We start from the raw sequence: 22,942 nt of genomic DNA, 5'->3' as shown, positions 1-22,942 counted from the left end.
TGCAGGCGCTGGGAAGGCTCAGCCTTGGCACAGGGTTTACTTTCTCTCCAAATTCTGTCCAAATCCCTTAGAAATGGCATGGGCAAAGCAGGGATCACCCCTACCTGCTGCCTGCATCAGGCTTCACAAGGCATCATGATGCTGAGGAGAAAGCATGGACTTCAAAGCCTCAAGGAGAAAGCTATAGGTGATGCCAGGTTTGGCTTCTGTACCTGTTTACCACTCAGAAGATGAGTTCCCCAGCTCTAAGCATCAAATAATAATAATAATAACAATAATGAGGCAAGGATCCTCTCCTTGCTCGTGCGCTTGCCTCTCCAGCCAGCTCTGCTTGCACTACCTTCTGCATCCAGGCTTTGCAGCTGAATGTATTTCCCAATTTTTTCTCCAGCTCATTTCTCCACCACCCCCCGGGCTAGTTCTCATGCTTTTCCTCCCTCTCTGTCGAGCAGTGGGAAATGAGCAGCCCCGCTCAAATGCCTGCAATTATGGGGACTCTTATCTGTGAGCAAACAGTCTCTGTTTGCAAAGGAAAGACCTGAGGTCTCTTGGGATTATGGAGCTGGAAAACATGTGTTACTGCTGTCATGGCTCACTTGCTGAAGCCCTAAACTTTGCTCTCCTGCTGATGCATGTTTTCCTGCTTGCTCTTTGCTCCCATGGCTTTCCCAGTGAATGGATTTGGGGTATGCTGTCCCCTTTTTCCAGCCATTTACTTTTGTCTGGTGGAGCTGGGGAGGGGTTGCAGGCAGCCTCCAAGTTTTAGGAGCACTCTGCTTCAAATCTAGACCAAGCACTGTGAGGTCTCTTGCTGTGTCCTAACAATGGCTGAACTGCTCCAGATCCTCGTGTGGCCCTCCTGTCTTTTGGACTCTGCACCCACCATATGCTGCAATGTTCTTTGCCCCTTTATCCCAGTTGCTGGGCCCAGAAGCCGGGATATTATCTTTGTTGGGATCAGGTGCTAGTGAATTCAAAGGCTTCAGTGCTTGATGTGGTCTGAGGCATTGCAGTTTCGGCCATACCTTGGGAGAGATGTTTCTGTGGCTTCTGAACGCCCCAGTGCAGCTGTAACAGCAGGCTGGAAATTTGGGAGCAAGGATGAGGTTGTGGGATGGAGGGTCATGGAGAAAGCGAAGGGCGGAAGAGGTGTAAGGAAGCTTGCATTAAATTAAACACGATATCTGAGGACACAGAGAAAGAGAAGGACGGGGAGGCTGAGGATTTGAACCCATTTGGAGCTGAGAGGGACATTTCTGCCTGCCCTTGTGTGAAAGGCCTGGTTTTCCTTATCCCTATCAACCCTTTCCTTTGAATTTACACATGAATGCCTTCTTTATTCAATATCTCAAGCATCTCCTGTGCTTTGCTCCCCAGTGGACCCAGCAGTCCCTTGCAGCCGTGGGGCTCCAAGTCTCCCATTTGCTTTTCCAGTGTGAGCCCCGCATGCCCAGTGGGAGCAGGAGCAGCTGTGGGGCAAGTCATGATCTGGGGCTTGGCAGGGCACGTTCAGCTTTGGCTGAAAGCTTTCTGCTCCCACCAGCTGTGATATAATGGCTTTATTGGCATCCCTGGTCTCTAACCTCCGGCAGCCTCTTGTACTTCTGGATGGGGCTGGCAGGTCACTGCAAGGTCTTCTGTGCATTGCTGTTTCTCTTTTGGGCAGGATAGGATTTCAGCCGCAGGAGCTCTCATCCCCTAGTCAGCCCATGCTGGAGAGGAAGAATGGTAGAGGATGATTGAGGATGATGGGCTCCTTCTTATAAACAGCTCTGAAGATGTTTCCTGGGTTGCAGATGTTCCTCGGTGCAGAATTTGCAAACTGAGATTCCGAAACTTCAGCTTTCTAAGTGTCATTTCCCAAAAGGATGACAAGCAGTGGGTGCCAGGGTCCCCTGAGGACATTATCTGGGGTCCCAGGGCTCAGCCGTGAGACAAGATGAACCCTCTGAGCACCAAGGGCTCTGAGGTCTGCATGTGGACATCCCAAACCCACCTCATGCTGCCAGGAAGTGGATGCTCAAGAGGATTTCTTGGTTTGTTTGGCTGTGGTTAAGACTGAAGCTCTCTTAAAGGCAGCTACGTGAATGTTTCCCATTATGTGAGATGTTGTGCTTACCCGTTCCAAAAGCTCCAGCGAGACGGCAGTCATCCAAACAGTTGTGAAATACGTAACAGAGGAAACATTTACTCTCCTCTCTAGATCCATCAAGATCAGGTCGTGAAGTGGTGGGCTTAAACTGTTAGACATGAGGCCAGGCACTGAAAAAAAACTGTTAATGGTAGAGCAAATTCAGACAGGATTAGCCTGTCTTGGGAGCTGGTGGTATCTCCATCACCTGCCCTTTTTATGAGAGAGCTAGTCTAACATCTCGACTAACATCCAGATTTAACATCCCGCCAGCCAGATGGAGAGGACAATGTGCTGAGGTCTCTGCCATCTGTTTTCCTGTCAAATCCCGTACGCTGATAGATAAATACTGATGTGTGAGCCTCGTGTCTCCATTAAGAATGCAATAGCAAATTTCATGGTGCTCTGACAGCAAAGCTGCTGGTTTTGAACCAGTGTCTTCATTGCTATTGCTGGAGGGAAAGGATGAAGCATTAAATCAAGGGCTGGGGAAAAAAACGATGCTGTGCTTCACTGATGGGGAAAATCATGGTCTAGGGATCCTACTAGAAGGTAACAAATACTGCACCCGCATGGCACATGTAAACCTTCTGGTAAGAGCTCTGAAGGTTCAAACGTATTCCGAAGACACAGCTGGGGCAATTTGGCAATCGCTGGGCTTATGCCAGGTATATTTTAGTCCAGGTGACTAGGACAGCAGGATCAAATGTCATCTACACCACTCACCGGTGGCACAGAGCCCACAAACCCTCTGTGCTGGGTTACTCAAGAGCAGGCTCACCATGTCGCCATGTGAGAGCAGCATCAATTTTTTACCAGGGGGTGACCTCCTGCTGCCTCCGGATCTGATGCTGGTGAACTGAGTGTCGTGGATGGGCAAACACCTCTGTCTCAGGAAGGCATTCAGGGCATGGCACACGCGGGCACTTCTTGGTTAGGAGCAGCCTGATCTGACAACTCTTGTGCTTCATTTCCATCCCCTCTCCTTTGCAACCCAGCTGCTGTTAGGCTGGGAACATATAGCAGGAAATACATGAGGAGAGCATCATTTCCGTTTTAACTTGCATCTTGTTTTATTTGTGCCTTCTGCAAACTGATCGTAGGGCTGGATTTTTGGGGTTGTTTTTATGTAGTGTCAATTTGCAAGCTGTTATCCATTCATTTCTGCAAAGAAACGCAGGACTTGGAGTTGTTTGCAAACTATTTACATGTACATTTTACCCACGTGTGTAGTGCAGCAATCTGTTCATTTTTGCTCTTAAATTACTGTTATTACATCAGATAAATTAAGGGGATTGGACTCCTGAGCTGGGACTTTGCAGCAGATATGCCTGCATCTGAACATGACCGGTATGGACTCAGGGGCACTATGGCACTCGGAGAGCATCTCAGGCTATCTCTGTTCTCCAAAGAAGCGATGGATAGCGGTGCCTGTTCGTCTGCCAACACAGGACTATTTTTCCTTAATGTTTCCTTGTGGTCTCGACAGTGCCCTGCTGGGCAAATTGCTCTTTGCTGGCACAACCCCTGTGCTGTTTGCTTCACTGCTAACACCGGCTGCAACTTACCACCGGAGTCTTTGTTTAAAGTCCCGATTATGAACAGATCTCCCATGTGTGCATCTTTACAGCTGTTCTTTCTGGCCTTCCAACACGCTGCCAGTAGAGCTCTTTGAGTCAGGAAATAGTTTTTCCATCAGGGATCGGTCTCTGCAGCGCTGCAGTTTTTCTGGGATAAGAGGGCTGTGTCCTGGGAGAGTTTTGGTCCCTTTCCTACCTGAACTACTTAAACTGGTAAGGGGTTGCAGAGAGGTCACAGCGATATTGAGCTAATTCCCATGGCTAAGTTCATCTCAGGTTCATCTGACATTATTTGGGAATCTGCATGGAGGGCTAAAGTTAATGATTTCCTTTCCCAGAGCTCCCTGTAGAGTCAAAGGGAGGCAGAGGTTCCCTCAGAGGTGATGCAGAGCACCAAAGTTATAACCACTGACCACTCAGGGGACTTGCAATGACCGTACTTTTCTTCTAGACATCTCTCTCAGGGGTATAAAGTTAGGTGGGGTGTCCTCAGCCACCTTACCTGCTGGTCTCTGCATCCTCTTGGGAACAATTCCTCTCCTTCTGACACAAAAAGCTTACCCCGAAGGCAAGGAGACTCACATCAATCTTGTGACCTCATTTCAGGAGGAAGATGAGATAAAGCTCTTCAGATGGAGGCCAGTTCCACCAGCCTCAAGAGGATCAAGTTTGGGAAGCTGAAGGTAGTACGTCGGCACTTGCTGCAGAGGTACGAGCACCAGCCCTTCATCTCCTGCCTGGCGGGTTTCTACAGCTGCCGGTGGAAGCGGTACCAACGCAGAAGGACCGAGCCTGGGAAATGCTGCTGCAAGACGGTAAATTAGCTCAGAATCAGCAAAGACATTCATTTCTGCACTGGGAAAAGTCAGTCCAAGCTGAGAAGCAGTTGATGCTGTGGGTCAAAGGCCTCACCTCCCTTAGAGCCCAGCGCGGTCTCTTGGTGTCCTAGATGGCAGCTCCTGGGGCTGGAGGGCTTGCTGTGCTTCTCTGGCAGGCTCAGTTTGTCTGTGCCACCATGGAGAGAGTGTCCCCGTGTGGCTGGTGGTGTCGGGCAGCTGCGGGTCCCTGCGGTGCCAGCCCTGCTCCAGCAGGGCCACCCCGAGCAGGGGGCCCAGCCCCACGTCCAGGCGGCTGCTGGAGATCCCCAAGGAGGAGCCCCCAGCCCCTCTCTGGGCAGCCTGTGCCAGGGCTCCGGCACCCGCCCAGCCCAGCAGTGCTTCCTGAGGGGCAGAGGGCACCTCCTGGGCTCCAGGCTGGGCCCGGGGCCTCTGGGCCTGGCCCCGGGCACCCCTGAGCAGAGCCTGGCTCCGGCCTCTCGGCACCTCCCGGCAGTGCTGGTGGCCATGGCTGGCAGCCCCCGGAGCCTCCTCTGCTCCAGGCCCAGCAGCCCCAGCTCTCGCAGCCTCTCCTCGTAGGAGAAGGTCGGCTTCAGAAGGTCCAGCATCAAGCCACGTGTTTCACGGACAGCCTAGAAGCAAGCAGTGTCTGCTGTTTGCTCTGCTTGTTTTGGAGTGAACGAGGCTCTGACCGATTGTCCTTCTTCTCCCTCTCTAGCGGGAATGCGTGTTTTTCCCATTGCTCGTTGGAGCTTTCTGCTTTTCTCTCGTCTTCCTGTACATGTGGGGTGAAGCGAAAAATGACTACAACAACTTTGACTGGTAAGTGCCACGTTTTCCTCCTTTCCCACTCGGGTTTTAATGAGACACCCCAGGTAGGCCGGGCACTTCAGTCACGAGCCAAAGCTTTGGTCCCTTCACATCTTGGTTCTGGCACCCAAAATGAACTCCCAGGGTCTGCAGAGGTGCTGAGGCTCTGCCCTTTGCTTGGCTACGGTGTACAGGTTTAAGTGTGGATTTGTGAGAAAGATAACAACCGCTGTTGCAAAAATGGTGAATGAAAGGGACTAAATGGCTCTTTCCTTCCCTTAGTCTTCTTTTCTTTTTTCCTGTTCCCTCTGAAGAAGCGTAGTGGCTGGCATCAGAGATATTGCAGCAGCTATCTCGGAGCAAAGAGAATTTCATGTTCCCAGTCTGGAGACAGAGAAATAACCAGTGTGGTTTTATGCAAATCCTTTCCTTCTGCACTGTGTAGGTAGCAGTTATGTAAATCTGGCCCCTAGAATTAGATGCCATCCAGATAGCTCAAATACCATGAGAAGGGGAGGTGTAATAATGTTATTCATTGTTATAATATATATATATATAATGCTATATATTGTATATATAAATATATAATATAATATAATATAATACAAATATATAATAATAATTATATTATATATGTAATATATAAAATATATATGTAATATATAATAATATATAATAATGTGTAATAATGTTATTCAGGTGTAATAATGTTATTGAGCCTTTGGATAAAAAGGAAAGCTTCCCTCTCTCTCCTTGGGATACGCCTCTGTAGCTCCTCCAGCTTTCTGGCATTTTCTCCTTCAAATATATTTTCCCTGCAGCCCCTGTGCTAATGTGCCACAAATGCTATTATAAGGTTTTATTGCTTTTTAGGTATAACTATGGGAACCTGGGCTTCTGGTTCCTCTGGTCTCTTGTTCTCCTGGTAGTGGCTGCAATCCTGTTCATGTACATCGCGCTGCTGTTGGTAAGTAAGGCTCCTGTTAAGGAGTGAGTTACGGGCCTAGAAAATAAATACAGGGATGGTTTAATGTATCAGACCAAAGTTCAGCCTAGCCCTGACACTTGACAGTAGCTACCTGGGGAGGACTGGGAACACAATGAGCATTTGTGGTACTTTCTCCCACCTGCGGATGAGCATTTTCAACACAGGTGTCTCTGAGCTAGATGTAGGTTCTGTGATTTCCCTCAGTGATTTCCCTTTGGTGAATTTGACCCATTTCTCCACCAACACAAGGAAAGCTGTGCCAGTATTGGTTATGTGGAAGCTGAGTTTTGTTATTTGACAGCAGGGAAGTATGGAGATCTGAGTCTTGTAGTGGTGATGGGTTGTCAAAGTAGAGTTATTCCTCTAACCCTGAAGTGTAAAGCTCATGAGAAGAAGGGAAACATTATCACTAAAGCTGCCTTGATTCTCTCTGCCTTGCTGGAGGGCTTGTCTCCAGTTGGAGACCGCAGATGTGGTCACAAAACACTCCTTAAATTTATGCCCAAAGAGGTTTATGTTCCTGAGGTCTTCACTTTTCCAAACTGCATTAAATTTTCCCCACTTTCAGTCTCATTCCTGCTCCAGCTTGCGTTTTGAGATGCCAGGTGCTGGGGCTGACGCTGTGGCTTTGACTCACCTCTGTGACCAAGGCAACTGGCTTTTATCATCAGTTCCTGCTGCTCCTACCCGTTCATTGACGTCTCATCATATAGCCAGCCTGTAAATTGCCCGTGGCAGGGAACCTCTCTTAGCCTTGCTCACGCAGTGCCCAACACAACAGATTTCCAAGGTCCTTTGTCCCTGCTGAAGTACAAATAAATAGTGATTTTATTTCAGTGCTAGCAATAAAATAACAAAGTGAGAAATAGGACAGCTGCTTGGCCATGCTACAAGCAATCAATAGCATTATAAAAGCTGTGGAATAACTTATCTCTAAGTAGGTCAAATAACAATATTTAATTACAAGGATTTTGAGGCGTGCTGGTGGCTGTAGAGCTTAATCTCTGTTATTTAGCTAGGTCTACCTAGCTTTCCTGGTGTTAATGGATCAGTGTGGGTAGTTTGGAGGTTGCAATATTACTTTGGGCAACTCTGAGCTTTGCCAAAGATGCATGTGCGGTCAGGATCCATTTGCTCCTCACCTTCATGAAGCTGTTAAGTAACCCACCTAAAGTCACTGGGTATTTCTAAGGGCACTTGCCCTTCTTGCTTGCATCATTATGTCCATCGTGCCTAATTTGGCAAGACTCCTGCATGCACTGATGTTAAGTTCTGGGAGGCACAAGGCTGTTCGTGCTCCTGCTATCTCAAAATGTGCAGTGGCTTTCCACAGAGGCAAAAGAAGCAGGGCATGGCTACAGCAAGTCAGGGACCTCCCACCTTGGGGTGCATCAGGCTACTGCTATCCCACCAAAAACATTCATCTCCAGAGGTTCAGCACTCTTGAGCAACCACAGCCAGCTGGCACTTCCCTGAGCACTTCTCCCTCCTACCCAAGTGATGTTCAGGGGGCGTAACACAGCAGAAATACCTTCTGCATTGAGCCACTGGTGGTTCCTGTGATGTGTGACTTCCCTACAAGACTGTTGGTATCACACATCGTAGCTAGACTTAGGTTAAACCATGGTCTGTTCTTCACCAGGTCTTAGGCACACGTAGAAACCCTTTTTGAACCATGGTGGGCTGTGACCATGTTGGCTCCGTGTGAAAACTTGCGTTTGCCTTGTTTCCTAAGAGGCTGGCTGTGCTGCCTGCCTGTTATTTCTCAACAGTTTTTGGCTGAATCAGCCAATTTCAATCACCTGGGACAGACATCCTGACCTGCAGGGACATGGGATGGGGATGTGGAGGAGGGAGGATTCCACGTGTTGCAGGAAGGACCAGAGATCTTCACCCAGGCAATGCTTCCTTGTGATGTTTTGCATCAGCAGCCCAACATGTCAGAAAGCTGAGCACACTGATGCCCTTGCTGGAGCAGAGTTTTTACAGCAAGCAGTGTGGCGTGGTTTTGTTTGTGAGCATCGTAGTCTCTTCCTCCACCTAACTGGGGCCTGGAGGCCTCCTTCCACGTCCTTATTGTGAACCACTGAAGCAAACACTCTTCTGCCCAGCAGCCACCAGTGGCTGAACAAAGTGCTGCACAACAAAGCACTTGCTGTCTGTGCAAAGGCTCTCTCCGCCTGCATGCATCAGTGTAATTTTCTTCAGACAATCAGTTTCAATTAATTTAATTGTTATCACTCCCAAGGCAATCTTCTCATCCCCATTAGAGCTAAAAGGTTAAGCTGCGGGGTCTTGTTGTAGGACAGTTCAGGCTCAGGGGAGAAGAAAAATACTTTCTTGTTCAGTCTTTCAAACACAGAAGATGATATTTGCCTCTCTGCAGTTACACACATTCATTCCAAGGGGTTTTGGGGAGGTAACTCGTGACTGTATAATGTAAAGGGGTTCAGATGTGCTGGGGCCTCTGCATTCATACACTAAGAAGACGACTCAAAATTGTACGTTGGTAGTGAAGTCCAAAGAGTGACCTCAAGCCTTCATCCCTGAGAGACTGGGGTGTCATGGAAGCTCTGAAAGCCTGCATTTTTTTTTTGCCAGAAAGTGAATGTAGAAACCTGGCTTGTGCTGTCAAGCCCCCATTGCAGTGAATCCCAGGGTATGTGTAGGAGCAGTTTGGAGGAGCCAGACCTGCTGGTGGTGGTTGTCCTTTGGCCTGAAGAAGTCTTGCTGTAGGTGGAACCGTGTGAGACACTGCTAAACACAGCTGCTCTCCATGGAAGAGCAGATCAGACAGGTCCTGAGGCAGCTTTTGAGGAGCCAGAGCACACAGAGGACAGATCTTGTCCACATCACATCATCTCACCGGTCCATCAAGACGTGTTCTCCTCCAGTGACCAGTGGAGCAACTGCAAGAGTTCCTGCTTCACCATCCGAGGATGAAAATTGGTGATTATTCTTCTTGTAAGCTGGTAATGAGCTGTTACCTCTATCCATAAAAACGAGCTTTTCCTCCAATGGCATCCCCAAATATGCTGCATCTTTTGTAGGAAAGTTACACAGGAGTAGCAGGGGAGAGTCTAGTTGAGCACGGCCTCTGAAGTAGGCGTTTGGATGCACCTTAGGCAAGGACCAAGTCTTCGTAACATTGCTTGCCGAAAAGGGGAGATTTTTAAAGTGTCTTTTCCCTTCATTTTTCTAAAATGGCTTATTTAAATGTGCCTGGTTTAAGATCTTCAGCAGTAATTCAGTTCTCCGTGAACTGCTCCCGCGGTTACTCATCATGTCCTAGGTGCAGGATTCAATTGAAGGAGGCTGACATGTCAAGTAGCACTTAAAGGCTGATCTGTATTCTCTGCTGAGCTTCTCTTGCCTCAAATCAGCATCATCCTGGAAAGAGAGGGTATTTGTAGCTGGGGCAGAATCACCTTACATTCCTTTATAGTTGGGTTTCAGGAGAACAGCTCCCCTTCCCAACACATTATTACCCTAAATCTCTTTGTACTGCTTTCACACAATCCCACTGTGTTACAGTCTGCAAGGACCTGGATCATAAATTATCATCTCAGTGGAGCACTGATGACTGCTAACAGATGTTTCTTCTCTAAACCTTGATATCTGGTGATACTGGTTCCCAGACCGTCCCTTACACTTGTTGGGAAGCTTGCTCCATGCACCGGAGCATAGACCCACGTGTTTGCACAGCAGCAAGGCGTCTGGGCTGGTGAAACTCATCACAAGGCACCTGGGCTGGTGAAACTTGTCACCAGGTTCATCAGTTGTCTGTGACAACCTGAAGCTAGTCTCCAGAAGAGCCACGGACTGGTTTTCCTCATCCTTTACTTGGTGTTCAGGGCATCTCAGGTTGTCCCCTGCCCTGGCTGGGGTTTTTGCTGTCCTTAAGGGACCCTGATCCCCAAGGGCTCCAACCTGCCAGCAGGGAAAGGAGCACACCAGCCATAGGGCCACAGCTGGGGATTAAAAATTAACCTAATACAAACCAGAGGTTTTGAATCTCCAAGGCAGTTTTCCACGTTCTGAGATGTGCATTTCTTGCATTTCTTGCAATTACTGTCACCGTGTGCTTTCCTTTGCTCTCTGCTCTGTTTTTCTGTTTGTTTGTTTGTTTGTTTTGTGTTTTTGGGTTTTTTTTGAGACTTTTATTCCCTGAGCTGTCCCCCATGGATGATGTGCCTTTAGTGACAACAAATACATGGAAAAAAAGTAAGGTTGCTGCTCTATTTTTCATGTCATGGCTGCTGGCCCAGGCCATATTCTATCTATCAGAGTGCAGTCACAAAGCGTGTACCCCAAAATGCTCAACTATCTGTCACCCATGAGAAGGTTTTGACCCTACAAGGCAGTTTTGGTGAGTGCTTGGCCATTTCAGGAACATATTTACTGTAGCAGTAACCGCTTCTCTCCATCCACCTGTCCTGCCTTGTCATTGTGCACAAAGGTCTAGAGTAAAGTGACTTCCCTATACAAAAATAATTCCAGAAATGCCTCATTTTGTCATTTTGTACCAGGATGCAAACAATCTCTTCTTGCTTTCCCAGGTCCTAGCGATGTGTTTGCTTGCAGAAGGTCAGCAGCTGTACCTGCACTGGAGTCACAAGGTGGGGAGAAAGTTTTCTGGTAACCCTAACCATGCTTTAAACCATCAGCCTGTGGTGTTTCCCTGCATGCAAAACAGCTTAGATCATAGGAGAGAGGGAGGAGGTTAATCTTAGGAGGCTTTAAATATCCATACTAATGATATCTCCAAGTGAGCTAATCACCCCAAGCTCCCTGTGCAGTCAGATGAGGGAAATGAACCCTCCGAGGATGCAAATCATCCAGCTGGTCATAGACACTTAAATTGAGATGAGATGAATCACACCTAAAGTACCTTTTTTCCCCACTGGCTCTAAAAGGAGCCCGTGGTGACTCACTGAGGTGAGGATGTCTGCATTTAACATGTCTACATGTGGTTGCATGTAGACAAAGGCAAAGTTTCCATGAGGAGCACAGCGTAAGTCCCTGTAGCAGGACCCAACAGCTTTAAAAACAGTGGCTGCTTCCTCTGCAGAACAGAAACCTGGCTTTTCCAAGGCATCCTGGTGCCCCGTGTCTTTTGGTCTTGGGGTGGTTTTGGAAAAGCCACGTGGAGTTTGGAAGGCATAGAAACAACTCCTCAGGGAGCTGTTGCTGCAAAATGATGCTTTAGAAACCACCTTTCTTAAGAACTTCTTGAAAGCCAGGTGAGGCTTTTAAAAAATAAGCCATGAAGCTTAGGGGAAAACGTAATAAGATTGCAAATCTTGCCGTGAAGGGGAATAGTTGAATGTCAGAATACTCCATCCTCTGTTTCTTCATTTACACAGTGGAAACGATCAATTTTACTATCAAAAATGGGCTTCCAGAAGATCCAGAAAGCTGTAGAGCAATTTGTGGAAAACACCAACACTACATCCCTATGTGGAAGAGATTAGGGACTGATTATTAGGATGCTGATCTGTAGGATCTCCCTGAAGACTAGTTAGGGCCTTGGTTCCAGTTTCTACTTGTGTTTAGTTCTCAGCAGACAAATAAGGTTCCAGGAAGAGCCTGCCATCATAACTGCTTGGTACCAACCTGGGCAAGAAGCCACAGCACAGAATGAGCTACCCCTTCACTTTTTTTTAGTTAAAGATTAAATTCTTATTTCTGAACTACAGAAATGTTTGCAGTTGCTGAAGCCTCTTCCAAAGCAACTCAGCATAAGGAAGCTGTGCTGATGTCTCTTTTGGGTTTAATTTGGTGCTTCTGAGTTCAGCCAACTACAGGATTTAATGATAGTTGTTCATCTAGGCTCCATCTGCATCAACAGACAGACAGAGGCATCTCTCATCGTAAAGCAAGTGGAAATGGATCACCTCTGTAAATTCCTCTCTTTCTCCCGTGACTAGAGAGGGAGCCTTGAGGGCTGACTCAGGTTAGGTACTTAACTTGTAAAATCAGTTTTGCCATACAGAAAATCCAATTTATAGCACTGTGGGTCTGGTTTTAGTCCCATTAGATCTCTTTGTCTATGAACTAGCACAGCGAAGCTTGTGCATCCCGAATTTATTGAGTCCAAGCTGATTAAAGAAGCCTGTTAGGCAAATAGATTGCACACCCTATGCAGAAATACCAAAGCTTATTAATGTCCTTTGTATCTCCCCAGATTGGGACTTTTCTTGTCCTGGGCTTCTCTGTCACAGCCCTCTTCATATTATCTGTACTCTGGGGAGATCAGTGGAAAACAGTCCGCCTCTCGTTCCAGGTAAGAGGTTTGTTTGAAAGGAGGTTCTTTGAAAAAAACAACTGGTTTCTTGAAGTATTGTGTGGCAATCAGTGGAAAATATTCCATATGGTAAATGTTTTTCACATGGGTTTTCCTGGCAGTCTGTGCAGTTTTGCATAGACTTTTATTAAGACTTAACATTTCCCGTAGGAAGGAAGGAAGCCAAGACCTGAGGTTTGGTATCAAGCTATTTGTTTGATATAACATGTCTCCTTTGGGGAAGTCGTATCTTTTTTTCCCTTTTTTTTGGCAAACTTGTTTTAAGTGCACTGTTAATTAGCAGGTGCTGAGGGCAGGTAAATCAGATCCGTTTGGCTGGTGGGGTTACTGGAGTGAGAACTCACTCCCTACTCAGCTCATGCCAGCTCAGCAGCTTTTAGCATTAGCCCAATTTCAGTCTCCTGCGACCCAGAAGAGCTTCATCCCCTGAGGATGGGAATCAGGGCTAATGCACTGGCAAAGGTTAAGAGAAAGTGTCAGCTTTTCCTCCCCTTTTCAGACTCTAGGGGAAGAGGATGGGGAGAAGGAGACACAAAATCTTTTGGGTTTCCCACAGGTGTGGTTTATTTTGGGTGTTCATGCCCTTTGAGATGCTTCAGCTGCTGTTCCCAAAGGACACCAGTCTTTAACAAATCCTGTGTTCTGTCCACTAGCCCTGCATAACTATCTCAAATATCCTGGGCATCTCAGGTGGCACCTTTGTTTATGCAACTGCATCCTGCTTCTGGTCAAAAGAAGTTGGGATCAGGTATCCAGGGCAGACGTTCTCACACACAATGACATCTCTCAATGACTTCTGCTTTTCTTCAACCCTTACATTTTAGAGAGTTGGCCAAGCGATAGGAAAGGCTGAGGAAATTCCGGTTTGTTGACATTAGATTGATGATTTAGTTGCAGTGGAGATGACTGTTACATGGATAAGATTGGACTGGATTAGATTGGATTAAAACTGGTGCTCTCTGGAAGATGTTCACAGGTTATGACGTAGTAGTAAAGGTGATTGTTTGCCAAACCATCCTGGACAAGGACAGACTTGTCCCTTTTGGCTGGTTGAGAGGAAAGGAGAGCTTTATACTGAAGTGAGGAGCACTCCTCAGTGCGGGGAACCAGCCAGGCACATCTCTCTGCCCTGACTCAAGAGGTGTTCTGTGGATCCAACCTGGGTGTGGGAGAGAAGATAAACTGCTGATGTCCACAGCAGGAGCCCATCTATGTGGGAGGCTGCAGCTGTGTTGGGGCTTGTTTCTGTCTGTATCCACACTTCATCCTTTGAATAAAATCCTTTTTTCTCCTTTCCAGATCACAGCCCCCTATCTCCACATAGGGGCAATAACTATCATGGTCCTCCTCTCCTAGCCCATGGCTCTGTATGCCATCAGAGCAGACAAGAAAGGTACAGTAGCTCTGCTTCCTGCTCCCTGTATGACAAAAGACACATATCAGTGTGGAAAATCAAGCGTGCAGGAGCTGTTTCCTCCCACATCCACATTCCAGCTAGAGTTGAATTTTAGTTTTTGAGTATTCCAGAGAAATCAGCAGGGCTGGGGCTTAGCCTATGCACTGTCTTGGGGCTGTCCATATTTGTTAGTGATTTGCATGCTACCTTGCAAAGTTTTGGTGTATACCAAGGTTGTGACAAGCCCTAAAGATAAGGAGATTAGCAAAAGTCCCCAAGTTCTAGATCATGCGTGAAAATTTGGTCAGAATTTTGCAGGAGAGAGCAACCAGTGTCCAAAATTGCTATGCTCAGTTTCACTGTCTCAGAAAGTCAGTCCATACTAGAGGATCTTAGGAGAAGCCAGATGAGATGGGGAAAAGAGTTTTCAGATTGGTTGTTAAGGAATTTTGCTTTCCTTTCCTGGTGTTATCCCTTTGAGAGCTCCAGGAAGTGTAAGGGCAAGGAGTCAAGAACAACTGCAGAAGAGCCTGGCTCTGGCTCTTTTTCTCTGACCCAGTTTCTCCATATATCCAGTGTTGTCTACATGACACCCATCTGCAGATGTTGAGTTGTAACAGAAACCATTGACTTCAGACAGAATGTGCTGGTGGGAGCATTTTGTTTCCTACCTAGGAATTTCTCTACATTTAACTGCAGCTGGGGGTAGGGAGGAACATGTTGGGACCCAAGACTTTACAACCCACTGTGCCTAATGGTCACTCAACTCCATACATTGACTTGGTGTAACCCCAAGTTCTTTCAGAGCCACTAATACAGTGTGCAGAGGGGTGGTGGTACACACCTAAATAAGGAATTTTGGTGCACAGGTGCTTCTCAGAGGAACTGTTTCATTCTCTGAGGTGAAGGTTGCCCGCTGGGACTCTTGAGTAATATGTCAACAGACTCCAGAGACCATAGGTAATGAGTTGGCAGGTTTCTGAGATGCAGTACCCATGCAGTCAGTGTCAGTAGGAGACTGCATGTCACATACAGAAAGCCAGTGACAGCAGTCTGAAGAAACCAGGGAAGCATTCACCTGGAGGGGAATGAAACTTTAAAATGTTGCCTGCTCTTATTTGAGTAAGAAAAAAAAAAAAAAAAGCATCCTTCTGTTGAGGATCATTCCTCTACAGGTAGGGGAAATTGCATTGCATCATCTCTAATGAAAAAGAAATGAAGGCTGTGTCTTGCTGGACGGCATAGTGAGATGCAAGTGCAGCACAAAACTTGCAATCCTAGCCTAAACAGCCCAAATCCTTCTTCGTCCTGGACTGTATTGTTTGGACAGACGGTGAAAATTAGGGGAAGAAGGGATGGAAAATGGGATGGGACAAAGCCCAACAGTTACTTAGCTGGAGGGCTGTATTAAAAGTCAAGCTGCAAGGCAAACGCTGTGCTACCAAATGGATTAACTCTAGCATTCCTCCTTCAAATTTTTGCAGTTGTTCAGGTGGTAATTGTTGGTCCATACCTGGCTATCCTTCTCTTTCTTTTCTTGATACCTCTGGGGATGTACTCTCCTTGCATCAGAGAGGAGGGGACACTTGGACCAAAGCCAGCCCTCATTGGACACCGCGGAGCACCGATGGTAGGTTTGGAGAAGCTATTTTACATCATTTCTTCATCCTGTGTGCTGTTGCCTTCATCATCATCATTTTTTCCCCCCAAGAAATCAATGGAGGGTGGAAAGGGAGACTTTTCCATTTGGAACTGTGTGCCAAATGATCGCTCTGTGCGTTTGCTAACAGGGAACCCTGAGAGACATGGTGGGTTTGGTGGCTAAGGTGGAAGAAAGCAAACGGGAGACTTTAACAAGATAATGGTGGTCCTTTAATACAAAACAGGCGTTACAAGGAGACAGAAAGTATTTACAGAGTCCTCCAGAGTGTGTCTAAAGCCAGTCTGCTCATGGCCCATTTTTTTTCCCCAGCTGGCACCAGAAAACACTGAGATGTCATTTCAGAAGACAATTGAACATGGTGGGGATGGTCTTGAAACAGATGTCACCATTAGGTAAGGGGAAAACATAACACTTCCCAAAGCAGATACTTCTTCTAAGAGTTGCCTTTGGAGAGTTGCCATGTAATTTTGGGCAATTTGGTTCTGCCAACGGCTGGGACAGGGTCCCTCAGCTGCTGCATGATGCTAAGGGCTGTGGGACATGGCTCTTCTCAATAAGCTCTTATCTAACAGTCATTATTTCTACAGTATATTTTAAATACTTTTGCAACATACAGAGACAAGTTCCTACTGTAGTCTGACTTCCAGGCCTCACTGAAGGTCTTATCAGGCCTAGAAACCACCAGAAAATTGTATTTAGACCTGTGCCATCATTGATATAATTACTAGACCTTTAATTACCTTTGTGTATGGGACTCTTTGCCATGACCTTCTAACCTACTGGGCAGGATGAGCAGTTTCCAGGCACTAAGTAACTAAAATACTAATACTTAGGTGTTCTATTAATAAAGACCTTTCTATAAAAGAGAATTTTGCCTTTCTATCCATTCAAACTTCAGTCCTCTGAAACCTGTAGAAGCACTTTGGTGTCAGCAGAAAGAGCCTTTGGCCACAAGTTACTACCCATTTTCTTTTAGGGGCTGGCAGGCATAAATGTCACCATCTCCACTTTGCCCCTGAGGAAAATGAGTCACAGTGAGGTACAGCTTCACCAAGGTGACCCAGAAATATTTAAGCTTGAAATAGTTTGGTATCTTGAGTGTCAGCCTTCTTTCCTACCCTACCCTCTGCTCTAAGGGAGGCTGTACTGCTGCATTCATGGTGGCCCACACGTTGTTCTCACCTGGTTTGACTCTGCTTGTGCCATGAATGATCTCCACTCCAGGTGACCTGAATTCTTGCTCTCCAACAGCTACGACGGTGTTCCTTTCCTCATGCATGACAGCAGCCTGAGGAGGACAACCAACATCAGGGAGGTCTATCCCAACGACACTGCTCAAAATGCAGCCTTGTTCTCCTGGGATACCCTGAAGGAGTTGAATGCTGGAGCATGGTTCCTTAAGGCAAGCACCATAAATGACTGTGATGTTGTAGAAGAGACACTGGCTGGCTACAGCTTATTAGTATGAAAGTTAGGAGAGAAACTTTTGGTTGAGCCCACACTTAGTTGGTAGAAGTCATTCAGTTGGGGGTCTCCTTGCTTTGTCCTTTTGTCCTTTAGGCCTAGGAGACCTATTTTGTTTGGCTGGTGGGTGTTCTTGTAGCTCCTTATCATGGCAGCAGCAGAACAGATGGTCTGGAGAAAGAAGAAAACAGGTACTTGTGCAAGGTGCTGTGTGTAATACGGTTTACGTGATGGGACAGAGAAGAACAGCAGAGCTAGCTACACAATTTATGTCCCAGAAGCAGTGTCATCTGGGTTAATTATCCATGTTTCTCAGGTAGAAGAGCTAAGCAGAATAGAATATCCTCACCTACTGAGGGTTGATGCCAAACTTTTTCGCTTACAGAGGTATGAAATGTTTGCATGCAGCTTGCTCCTAGATATGACTGGCTGACTGATTTCCTTTTTACATCTGTTTGTTTCTAGGACAAACCCTTTTCATGCATGGGCTCACTGTCAAGGGCAGATCAAAACCAGGCAATGAATCAGTCAATTTACAAGCTAAGTAATTTCTTGCGCCTCGCAGACAGTCAGAATAAACTTGTTATATTTGATCTCTACCGCCCTCCAGAGAAACATCCTTACAGGTACTCGTGGATCAACAGAACCCTGGAAGTCATCCTCAATGAGTCCGGGATTAGACCCCATCTGGTAGGCTGGCCGCTCTTCTTTGTATCCCTTTTTCTTGTTCTCTGAATTGGGGTCATACTTGGCGTGACTTCACGAGCATGCAGTCTTTCCCCTTGCGTCCCAATTGTTTTCAGAGGCATCATTTGGAATATACTTCTACTATCAGTTCCTCAGCAGGTACAAAGTGGCATAATGCTACAGCAACACAGGAAATCAGAAAGTGTAGATATACCCGGTGATGCCTTAGGCCCCTAACTGTGTCCTTTCATCATTGTGATAATTGTCAGCGTACACCCTAATAAGCCACCTATACTTATTTTATATATTGCATAGAAACTCCTGGTTTAAATTAAAGTAGCTGGGAGCTTTATTGCCTTCCTCCCTCACTGTTAACTCCTTGCTTAGGATGGATGCTAAATCCATGTGGAGCAGGTTATATCCATTGATGTCCAGAGTTAGGCTGATCCATATCTGCTCCCATGCTAGGATAATGGGAGAAGAGGGTATTTTCTGTTGCCTTTCCCATTCACCAAAGCTGCCTTTTCATTCATTTCAAACACCGCGTCTTTTGTTGGGCTGTGTGAAATGTTCTCACTGATTTCAAGTCGATAAGAAGGAACAGTGAATACTGATTTCTTGATGAAAGTGACTTGCAAATTTAAACCCTGAATCTAAATGTGCTTTGATCATTTCAAGAAATATATCATTTGACAGGCTGGGTTAAGCCCCTCAAGATCGTATCTTTACTGGATTTGTGTGAAGGGCATGGCATATTAGTGAGCTCACTGAATTCACCAAGTCCTCTTGTTGCCTGCAGGTCTTATGGTTGGAGAATGATATGAGGTCCTTTGTTCACTCTGTTGCTCCCGGGTTTCAGCAGACAATGGGCACTAAAGCCCCAGTTGAAGACCTATTGATGGACAATATTGTCAAACTCAATCTGGCCTACACTGAAATGTCCAGTGAAGATATCCGGTAGGTTGCAGTTTCAGCCCGAAGTGCTGTTGTCTAGAGGATGTTTGCTTCATGTGTGTGGCAATGCCTCCCTCCAGTGACCAGCTCTAGGATCTACAGCATTTTTGGCAAGAGCTCTTTTAGGTTAAGTGGCCAACCCTGTTACATTTTGGAGTTGAAGGACTTTATTTCATTCCTACTGTATACCCCGTGTAGGGCCAAGAGGTAGCATACGTAGCAAGGAGGGTAGCACCCCTCCTTGTCCAAGTCCATATCTACTTCACTGGGATCTGAGGATTTGCTGACTAGAAGGATGCAGGTGTCTCCAGGTTTCTACATATGCCATCCTCAGTATTGCTAATAATGAACCATGGAGAATGAACAAACAACTATTTAACCTCCTATGGCCTCCACAAACATCGGTGTGAGTGCATAATGCTGTGGTGAGAGAACACAACACTCTTGTAGATGGTATTTTGGAGACTTCATTATTGTCTCTGTTGCTACCAGTACTCTGTTGCTTGGGACACACTAACAGTGTAATCTCTCCAATGGAAAGCTCCACATTTATTGAAGGATTCTCCAAAATGGTTGTCTTACATAAACAGATATTTTTAAAAACACACATGAAATGTCTTACCTATCCAGCTCTCCTTTTGTAAACAGGATTTTTTGTTCTTTCCCATGCTCAAAAGCATTGAAAAATAATTAAAAACAAGTATAAGAAAACGTTTAGCCCTTTGGATAATAATAATGTTCATGTTTTCTTAATGATAATTTTCCCAACATTTAAAATGCTAGCTAGATCCATCTGGGTAAATCTGGGTAAATCCTGGGCAGACTGTAGATAAATTTACAAATGCTCATACTGATGATACATTCCCTTAGTGTTATACAGAGAAATGGTATCACTTCATATTAAATTTCAGTAACTTATAAGGACATCACAAATGGCCAGCTGTTGCTGCAAGCATAAGAAATGTGAATAATGACCTTGAAGATTATTTTAAACACACTATTGGGAGATGACAAATGCATTTTTAGGTGGAATACTGAATATGAGCTGGCAGCCCCCAGCTGGATTGTCCCCCTGGGCCCCGCTCTCGGGAGGCCCCCCCTGCAGCGCTGCGTTCAGCTCTGGGCCCAGCACAAGGACACGGAGCTGCTGGAGCGGGCCCGGAGGAGGCCGCGAGGATGCTCAGGGGCTGGAGCAGCTCTGCTCTGGGGCCAGGCTGAGAGAGCTGGGGGTGCTGGGCCTGGGGAAGAGAAGGCCCCGGGGAGAGCTGCCAGCGGCCTGCCAGGGCCTGCAGGGGGGGCAGGGAAGCTGGGGAGGGACTCTTTGTCAGGGCTGGGGGGACAGGACGAGGGGCACCGGCTGGAGCCTGGCAGGGGGGAGGCTTCGGGGAGGCGTTGGGAAGAAATTCTTCCCTCTGAGGGCGCTGAGGCCCTGGCCCAGGCTGCCCAGAGGAGCTGGGGGTGCCCCAGCCCTGGCAGTGCCCAAGGCCAGTTGGAAGGGGCTCTGGACAACCTGACCTAGCAGGAGGTGTCCCTGCCCATGTAGGTGTTGGAATTAGATATTATCAACCGATTATTGGCTGGTTGGGCTTCCTTTTTCTGTTCCTGACCTACGTCCTATAACAAGTTAGGACAGAATTGCCATACAGAATTGCCAGCTCTCCTTGATTCAGCCCAAAGGAAGTACTAACCTCCTTGCTTTTCTTAATGAAGGCAATTGCCTCTTGGTCTTTTAAAGGAAATACGCTGAGGCAAACATCACCACCAACCTCTATGTGATCAACGAGCCGTGGCTCTTCTCCCTGGCGTGGTGCTCGGGGGCACACTCTGTGACCACTAATGCTGTCCACACGCTGAAGAATCTCAGCCAGCCCCTCTTCCTCATGGTAAGCAGTGATCCTCCCTTGTTCCCGGGGTACAAAATGGGGGGCAGATATTCATGGCTACCTTTAGAGACCATGGGCTGATTTGTGCATGAATAAAGTCCCTCTGCATGCAGACAGACTTAACATGAACCTGGTTTACCTCATTCCTCTGAGCCATACCAGGTATCATCACCCTCATTTCCTGGTTCTTCTTGGTCCATGGAGAAGAACCCTGGTTGGCTGGACTTGGAGACTCAGGCCTGACATGAGGGAAAATAAGTCATACTGAAACTTGTCTAGGGTTAAAGGAAGGGGCCTTTGAGGGTACATGTGGATATCGCATGAGGATTTCAATCTCTAAGCTTCTAAAGAACCTTATTGCTGTCAAAAGTTCCTAAATCCCAGGAACGCCTACATTCCTTCTCAACTTGGTCTGTTGTCACAAGCCCAAAGGGAAAAAAAAAAAAAAAAACCTGCTGTGAGGAACTTTTCACATTGCTTGTCTGCCCTCTACTGTGCCTTTGACAACCTATAGGGCTACGGAGCACCTGGGTCACTGGTCTCACCAGAGTCCCTGCATTCAGGTTACCACTCTGAATGACTGGTTTCACACTCTTGAAGTAGATTTTACAGTGCTTCCATCTCCCACCCAGAAAACCGCATCATTTCAGTCCATTCTGAGGGCGGGAGTGGTCTGATGTGAGGACAAATCTTCAGATGCTCTTGGACTTGAAGCAGGAGCCAACCCAGCCCCTCTCTGGTTTTCACTTAAGTACAGTTTTTCCAGGGGCAGCCAAATGCCATCTGTTGATATTAATGTCATAGGGAAGCAAAGGAAACTACAGGGCCTGCCTGTCCAAACAAGTCCCTGTTGTATTTACTGTGATGTGGTCCAGTCTCCTTGGCCACCCAGCGGACTTGTCCTTATTGAGACCGATGATTTTGCACCAACACCCACTGGCAGGTGACCTCTTTAAAATGCCACCAAATACCTTAAACACCGTAAGGATATTACTTCACATGCACACCAGGGAGCTGAATTGCTAGGATCAAGAAGCAAGGAGGAGCTAGAGCAGCTTTCTTGCGTATTTCGGGGTCCTTGGTGTTGGACACGTCCTCTGTTGTTCCCTTCCAGACGCCGCAGCAGTACAACATCATGTGGATCCTGACGGACCTGGCCTCTGTGCTCCTCATCTCACTCATCTTCGCTCTGCACTGGTAACTACTGAGCTGCTAGTGGCCGTGCTAGCCTCATCTGTTGTCCCCCTTGGAGGAACAAAGGGATGCTTTCAGTGACCTGAAGGGTTAAAACTGCTCTAGAGGACATCTTCCTCTTGAAGAATTAGAAAAAAAAAAAAAAAAAAAAAAAGGCCTTAAAGTCTCCAAAAGCCTCTGCACTGCTCCTGCTTGCTATATATTTCCCTTTCCTTTTGGTAACTCAGACATCACCAACCCGAAGGATTCAGTGCAGACTTGGTGTGTTTAGAGTAGCAGCAGAATCCAGTTATCAAAGCTGGAAAACGAACTGATTTTTCTATTTTTTACTATTTAGATTATTTGGACATTGGATGTAACTTAGGAGGAGAGCTCTCATTGTTAACATTTGTGCACCTCATGTCTCTGTCTGCATATATCAGAGTCACTGAGGAATCCATCCTCCCAGACGAACTATCTGAAATATGAAATATACCCAGAAATACCTGAGTGTCACAGACACTATTTTCTTTCTTTCTGTGCTGTCCAAGACATTATCTATGTTTAATAACGGAGAAACTGGGGTCAGGCTGCTGGATGCTCAGCTCTGCCGTGGTTGGATCAGAAGCCAGGCTGTGCTCCTACAGCAGGAGGTGCTGGGCTCAGCTCTTCACCTGCCTGTGGGTGGGTGGAGGGACCAGACCAGCCAGCTCGGGGCTGTTTTCTGCAGGGGTGCTGGGAGCACAGCTCTGCTGCGGGTCACAGCAGGGGGAAAGATCAGGAAGATCCTGGGTGAGCAGCCTGGCTTGCTTATAAGCATGGCGTGGTTATGTGGAGTGCTTTGGTGTGGAAAAGGAGAGACAGCTATACTTTTGCTTTGGAAGGCTGGAGAGGGATTAGTCAAAAAGGCGCCTTCAAAATGCTGTTTTACACGTGAAACGTGGACACTTAGACATCACAGCTGTGCATCAGGATCCCTTCTCACTAAAAACTTGAGCAAACCCTCAGGTACCAGGCCAGGTCCTGCCCTGACAAAGTAGAAAAAGGGTGATCGGGGCTCCAGGGAGCTG

The 22,942-nt window shown here is 46.9% G+C and overlaps 1 pseudogene across 1 annotated transcript in view; it reads left to right on the top strand.

Annotated features, from left to right (window-relative positions):
- LOC310884945 (glycerophosphodiester phosphodiesterase domain-containing protein 5-like) overlaps window positions 1-22,942 on the top strand; it is a 38,030-nt pseudogene that overhangs the window by 13,062 nt on the left and 2,026 nt on the right. The window contains exons 2-14 of the transcript in view: window positions 4,318-4,526; window positions 5,266-5,369; window positions 6,231-6,324; window positions 10,905-10,964; window positions 12,533-12,631; window positions 13,952-14,045; window positions 15,533-15,678; window positions 16,021-16,103; window positions 16,963-17,113; window positions 17,641-17,865; window positions 18,662-18,819; window positions 20,552-20,699; window positions 21,814-21,896. The product of the transcript in view is annotated as a glycerophosphodiester phosphodiesterase domain-containing protein 5-like (transcript). The remainder of the gene's footprint in view (window positions 1-4,317; window positions 4,527-5,265; window positions 5,370-6,230; window positions 6,325-10,904; window positions 10,965-12,532; window positions 12,632-13,951; window positions 14,046-15,532; window positions 15,679-16,020; window positions 16,104-16,962; window positions 17,114-17,640; window positions 17,866-18,661; window positions 18,820-20,551; window positions 20,700-21,813; window positions 21,897-22,942) is intronic.

This window comes from Anser anser (genome assembly GCF_964211835.1).
Source record: "Anser anser genome assembly, chromosome: 1".
NCBI classification, from domain to species: domain Eukaryota; kingdom Metazoa; phylum Chordata; class Aves; order Anseriformes; family Anatidae; genus Anser; species Anser anser.
Note: the sequence above shows the minus strand (reverse complement) of the source record. Positions and strands in the feature narration are given on the sequence as shown.